The sequence below is a fragment of the Hemitrygon akajei genome, chromosome 28 (assembly GCF_048418815.1).
Source record: "Hemitrygon akajei chromosome 28, sHemAka1.3, whole genome shotgun sequence".
NCBI lineage: Eukaryota > Metazoa > Chordata > Chondrichthyes > Myliobatiformes > Dasyatidae > Hemitrygon > Hemitrygon akajei.
Window position 1 is genome coordinate 28,489,433 of NC_133151.1, and position 6,937 is coordinate 28,496,369.

At 46.4% G+C, this 6,937-nt stretch overlaps 1 non-coding gene across 1 annotated transcript; it reads right to left on the reverse strand.

The window, feature by feature from the left end:
* Positions 1 to 5,693: 5,693 nt before the first annotated feature.
* trnaa-ugc (transfer RNA alanine (anticodon UGC)) lies at positions 5,694 to 5,765 on the reverse strand. Its single transcript has one exon. It is a non-coding gene; the product is annotated as a tRNA-Ala (tRNA).
* Positions 5,766 to 6,937: the final 1,172 nt, after the last annotated feature.

Genomic DNA, 6,937 nt, shown 5'->3' on the forward strand with positions numbered 1-6,937 from the left:
CAGGCGTGAGTCATTATAGCAGATGAATGTGTGGCTGAGGAGCTCGTGCAGGGGCAGGGTTTCAAGATTCTGAATCATAGATTAATGGAGTCAGAAAAAAGTACAGCACAGAAACAGTCCCTTTGATCCGTGCTACATCATTTATGCTGCCTACTCCCATCGACCTGCTCTGGGACCATATCGCTCCATACCCCTACATGCACGTACCTATCCGAACTTCTCTTAAATATTGAAATCAAACTTACATGCACCACTCATTCGACAGATCGTCCCACCACTCTCACAAACATTTGAGTGAAGAATTTTACTTTGCTGTTCTCCTTAAACTTTCACCTTTCACCCTTAACTCATGCCCCCTGATTGTAGCCCCTCCCAACCCCCGTGGAAAAAGCCCGCTTGCATTTACCCAATCACTGGGACTTCATCTGTGCAGGGGTAATCTATACCAAAGGATAGTTTGCATTTTCACTGGAAGGCGGGGGGGGGGGGGGGTGTTGGTGGTCAGTATACTAAGGTCCATTGCTGTTTTTTTCATCACACGTTTTCTGGCAAACGGTCATCGCAATTCGCAAACAAGAGAAAATAAACAGATGCTGGAAATTCGAGCAACAAACACAAAATGCTGGAGGAGCTTCACAGGCCTGGCAGCATCTATGGAAAAAACGTACTTCTTCCGTAATTGTCTGTAACTTCCCTTTGGAATTGAAGACAATTCGATGTGGCTGAACCGAGGCGGCGGATCCTTTGCTGAGAGCGAGGAGGACACAAGCTTCGATCGATGCCAGTGCTCTGCTGAAGGCCAAGTTGAGGTGACGAGGTTCGGGCAAAATTGAGTCTGTGTTTTACTTTGGTAACAATGTTAGAGCTGTGAAGGGATCACTCGTCTTAACTACCCCGAGAAATTACTCTTGCCGATGGAACTGTTTTGAACGATGATATTAAATTTCTTATAATGGACTGTTGAATCCTCATCTCTGAAGCTGCTTCATGAGGATGAGCATGAAGTCTGTTATTGCAAATACGGGGTAATGGGATCTGATTTAGGTAACTGTACGTACAATACCTGTGACACCAGTGGTATCACAACTTCTGTTGATGGCACTGACACAGTCGACTGGCAGGCCTACTGTATTGATTGTCCCAGGGTATCCCCTTTCCATATAAATGGTGTCTCCAGTCTGAACAAACGTTGTCAAGGGGTAATTACAATTTGGCGTAAGAAGTACCAAATATATACCATCTGCCAGCGTTGAAGGATGAAAGAGACCGGGTAATGTTACTTGATTGTAGTGTTCCTGTTCTGGGACTGTAGATAGACAGAGAAAGCTAGAGAAAGCAGGATCTCCCAGTGGCCACACATTTTAATTCCACGTCCCATTCCCATTCTGTTATATCTATCCACGGCCTCCTCTACTGTCAAGATGAAGCCACACTCAGGTTGGAGGACCAACACCTTATACACCGTCTAAATAGCCTCCAACTTGATGGCATGAACATTGTATTCTATATCTTCCGTTAATGCCCCTCCTCCCCTTCTTACCCCATCCCTGATTTATTTATTCCCACCTCTCCTTTTTTCTCACTCTGCCCATCACTCGTTTGCCTGTTCTCCATCTCCCTCTGATGCTCTCATCCCCCTTTCTTTCTACCTAGGCCTCCCGTCCCATGCTCCTTTCCCTTCTCTAGCTCTGTATCCCTTTTGCCAATCACTTTTCCTGCTCTTATATTCACCTCACACACTCTGGTCTTCTCCTATCATTTCGGATTTCCCCATCCCCCTCCTACTTTCAAATCTGTTGCGATCTTTTCTTTCAGTTAGTCCTGACGAAGGGTCTCGGCCCGAAACGTCGGCAGTGCTTCTTCCTATAGACGCTGCCTGGTCTGCTACGTTCCACCAGCATTTTGTGTGTGTTGCCAGTGTAAACTGTGTCCGCCACACTTCTTTCCGGGATGCTGCAACAGCCCCTCTTTATAAACCTGTCCGGCTCCGTGTCCTGAGAAGAGGCAGCAATGCACCTCACCGGCAGCTCCTTCCCACCCCGCCTTCACCGCCCTACCTACCCCAGCCCGGGAATAGCTTCTCTCTACCCACTCACTCCGCATTCCGAGTTCAGTCGCTGTTACACTCCGCCTCTTTCTCGCAGCCGCCATCTCCGGAGTCAGTGCCAATCTCCGAGCCTGTCTGCAAAGCTGCTCTCAGAGCGATATGCTGCCGGTGAGAGGACAACAATGGTAGCGCCCTACTCCCGGGCCCAGGAGCACTCTATTCCCGGCTGTTGTTAAACCGCTCCCGGGCATTTGTTCTGCTGTCCTGTCAATCAGCAGGGGCGGAACGGCGCATGCTCTCATGTTTGAATGACGTCATAGAGCGAAACATCGCCGTTCCATCACTCAGTTGACTTTCTGAGCGTCTGTTCGGAGGGTCGGAGGCTGCGGGAGGGTCAGGGTGGATTTAAACCGGGCATTAAACACATTGCCCATTCGGCATCGTTCTTTCCAAAGTGTTACAGCTGTTCTCCCTGCATTCTACAGTCACTCGGACACACTGAGGGAATGGGCATAAGTGCTGGGAAGTGTGTGAGTTTATATCTCACAGCAAAAGCTCCTGCTTAACGTTTGGAAGTGACGGAATCGGTCACGAGTGTAACGCCGAACAGCGCTCAATTATAGACCCGTTCATGGATTACGAGAGAAAAGGTGCTGAACACAACGTTCTCGATAAACTCTCCCGTCCCGGGCGATCTGCCGACTGGGTTGCTTCATATTCTAAATGACCACTTCAACACAGTTTTGTTTTATTCAAAAAATTCTGCTGTATTTCCAGTTATCGATCACTTGGCCGACTGAGCTGCCTTAATTTGGTGATATAGTTGGGAAAAGTAGTTTGAGTGAGTATTGGTACAGAGGGAACAGCAGAATTCTTGTTCTAGCTTGTTGTGTCGACATACTTTGCCATTTATGCAAAGACAGTAAAGTGCGAGTTTTGATTATTTACAAGTTACAGAGTAAATTTCTAACCTAGTTCCATTGTCAGCACTAGTAGGACTACCGATGGCCTGGAACAAAACTACTCTTCCAGATGCACTTCAGAAATTCTATTTCTTATCATGCACAGAAAAAAATGATCTGGTTATTTTGCAGAAGTTGAAATGTCCGATCGTTGTAACCCTATCCACATGACATTTCCGTGTTATTTGCCGGCAGATCTGCTCCTCAATCTTCTACCAACTATGGAGAGAATCGCCGTATAATCCCAGCAAAGTGGTTGTTGGTAATTACTTTATTTATTCCTAAACTGAACTCACACCTACAGGAGTGATTGATAGGTTTGTGCCCTAAGGTAAAAGGAGTCAGTTTTAGAAAATCTAACAGAATTATTTTTCAACATAGTCCCCTCCTACATTTACACACTTAGTCCAGAGTCGTGGAACATACCGATCTTGGACCTCCAGAAAGTGTCCAAAGCAGGGGTGATTGATAGGTTCGTGGCCTGAGGCAGATGGAGATGAGTTATACAGCTCTGGTTGCAGGCACATGCAGTTCAACTCTCTGAATGATTGTGCAGAAAGTTTGAAGATAATAGCTCATCGGGGTGATTGATAGATTCGTGGCCTACGGTGGAAGGGGATGAGTTATTAACTTAAAACTTTCTGCGTAGTCTCTCAAAGTGTTGGCCTGCTGGTGCATGTAACGGGAGTTAATAACTCATCTCCTTCTACCGTAGGCCATAATATCAATCACCCCTGATGAGTTATTAACGTCAAACTTTCTGAATAATCACTCAAAGAATTGACCTGCTTGTGCATGTAACGAAAGCTGTATAAATCATCTCCTCCTACCGTTGGCCACGAACTTATCAACCATCCTCGTACATATTAATCGGCTTTTCTAAAGAACATGCACGATCAGGATTTGTTTTATCATTTGCTGATGTGTGAGGCACGCACCAGTTGCAGCTCTTCCAACTCTCTGAGAGTTCGGCTCTCACTCAGTCCGATCGCTGGTGAATGCTCATTGGCTGTTGTATAACTCCCTCTGTTTGAGGATGGCGATGCCAACTGGCCGCAATAAAACCTGCTGCAGAGTGAGGATTGATCCGACAGAGAGCAGCTCGGGGTTTGTGGAATCACATGGAGCATGGGAGACGCTTCACTACTCGAAACTCCAGCAACATGGTGCGATAGTGGTATAGGGATGAGCATAGCCGCCTTTCAAGCAGCTCACCTGGATTCGATTCCCGGCGATAGCCGTGTGTTGTAAATGTTTTTCAGCACTTGTCTCACAAACGTCTCGGCCTGGAATCACTCAGCCACATTACTTCTTTCTCTGTGAAATTAACATTTCTGCCCGTCGTTCGTCTGCCATTTTAGCTCAGTGTTTCTCTTTCCGAATGTCTTACCGCCATCGTGTATTGGTCTCGCCCCATCGAAGATGACCCCTTTTCACTTCCCACCCGACTTCTCACCTTCTCTGACACTGAAAGCTATCTTCTTCTCTCACCATTTCTAATTGAGTTTCACGATCAGAAAGGTTTATCCCGTTTCATCACTCACAAATGTTTCTTGAGTTGATGAGTGTTTCCATTATTGTCTGTTCAATCAGTTCAATACCAGACACAGCTTTCTGCAGCGGAGAACAACATGTGTTGGGCAATCGCTGAGAACGACAGGAATTTTCGTTTTACCCGCGAAATTCTCAGCAAATCTCAGAAAGTGATGGAGTGAGTGGACGTAAACAAATTGGAAGCACAAGTGTTTTATTTTTTTAGTGAAAAGTGTGTTGTGTACACAGGTGACGTGACGTCGATTTGCGGTAAAACATTCTGCTGAAGAATAGCAGACGATGGTTTGGATCTGCCAGCCTCTGGATAACGGGCCCAGCACATTCCCGCCGCGCCATTCTACTGATAGGTAAATATCTCTGTTCTTCTCCTGTCTTTTTAATTGTTAATTTTGCCGCTTTCTCCAAATTATCTATTGTTTTGTTTGTTGGAATATTTTGTCTGTCTAATTTCCCTCGTGTCTCTCTTACGCTTTTACCTCCCTCCCCGTCCTCCTCTCCCTGTTCATCGCTTCCTACCCCATCCGGTTATTATCCGGTCTCTGTGCTCCGACCCAGCAGGATATCTCGTTCCCGACATTTCAGCAACGGATGTGATTTTCATTATCATTCTGACCCTATTTCTACGGCCCTGCAGTCAGACACACTGGTTATCTCCCTCTGTGTCTCCTTGCCTTCCTTCTCTTTGTCTGCGGCTGTTATTTATAAACACGGGAGTTTCTGCAGATGCTGCAAATCCAGAACACAGAATGCCGGAGCAAATCACCAGGTCAGACAGCATCTATGGGGAGGAGTAAACAGTCGATTCTTCGGGCGGGGATGTCATCTGGCCCGCTGAAATTCTCCTCCAATTTGTGTCTGTTACTTTAGTCAGACTTCGACGTAACGAGCAGCGACGGCAGTCTGCGGTGGGTGCAGCGGGAGTTATTTTACCAATCCCGAGTCTGGTTCACCTCCCAATCCGTCCATATGATCGAATAAAGGTCAGAATTCCGTCTATTCTGAATGGACCGCAAATCACTGGGTCTCAATGTAAGAATCTCTATCCTTTGTAGGGTCTTGCCGTCGGATGTCTTGCCATTCTCGTACCAGACGGTTCAGAAACCTAATGAGCTTCACAATTCAATGCAATGTGGAGATGCCGGGGATTGAACCCGGGACCTCATACATGCAAAGAATGCGCTCTTCCACTGAGCTACATCCCCACTTAAAATGCAGAACTGTTCAGCTCCAACCCTTCCTGCATATCACGATTGAGATACAGTGTATTCATTGATAACACAGATAATAACATACATTTCTTCCTCTGCGACCGGAGAGGACTCGGGAATCCTTTCCGATTCAGCTATTTCTTTGTCGAGCACCTGCCAGTGGACACGCTCCCATTTGTGCCTGATTGTGCAATGGGATGAAGAGCATTCTCCAGCAGGATTTATTGTCTGAGAAATCGATACAGCGAACGATTTGGAAAATCGAGAGAGAGAGAGGGAGAGAGAGAGACTCCTGTGCAAGGTCTTCTCATCTTTTTCTCCAGTCCTGATGAAAGGTCTCGGCCGGAAAGGCGGAGTGCGCTCTTTTCCTGGCCTGTAGAGAATAGATTACATCATGATACTTCAATGCACAATTGGTTAATCTTTCCAACCAAATAGAAATCTCCCCAAAAGTGAAAAAGGATAACAGATAAAAGTACAATCCAGCCGAAAGCCAGTTGATTTCCTTGAATCTACCAATGATGGAATGACCTAGTGTTGTATAGCGCACTGACGGAAAATTGCTGTTGGCAGCCGCTGACATAGCAGAGGATGGTTTCGATCCATCGACCTCTGAGTTATGGGCCCAGCACGCTTCCGCTGCGCCACTCTGCTATGAAAAAACAACGTTGTTCTTCCATGAATGATGTGCAATCTCTAGCGTGTGTGTGTGTGTGTGTGTGTGTGTGTGTGTGTGTGTGTGTGTGTGTGTGTGTGTGTGTGTGTGTGTGTGTGTGTGTGTGTGTGTGTGTGTGTGTGTGTGTATCATTCTGAGCGTGTTTGCGCGCGTGTATCTTGGTGTGGATGTGTGCTTTTGCGTATCTCTGTATGTCTGGGTCTATGTTTCTGTTTGTGGCTGTGTCGGTGCCTGTATATGTCTTTGTCTTGTCAACGGCTGTGCATCTGTCAGTCTGTGTCTGTGTCGTTGTGTCTGTATAATGTCTGCATCTCTGTCTGCGTCTGTTTCTGTCTATTTCTGTGTCGGTGCCTATATATCTTTACGACTTATCTGTATCTGTACATGTCTGGGTCTCCATCTGTGTCTGTCCATGTTGCATCAGTTCCATCTTTCCCCCTTATTCATACCCACTTATTTCACTTTCGGTTGTTAATTCCTTGTTTTACCT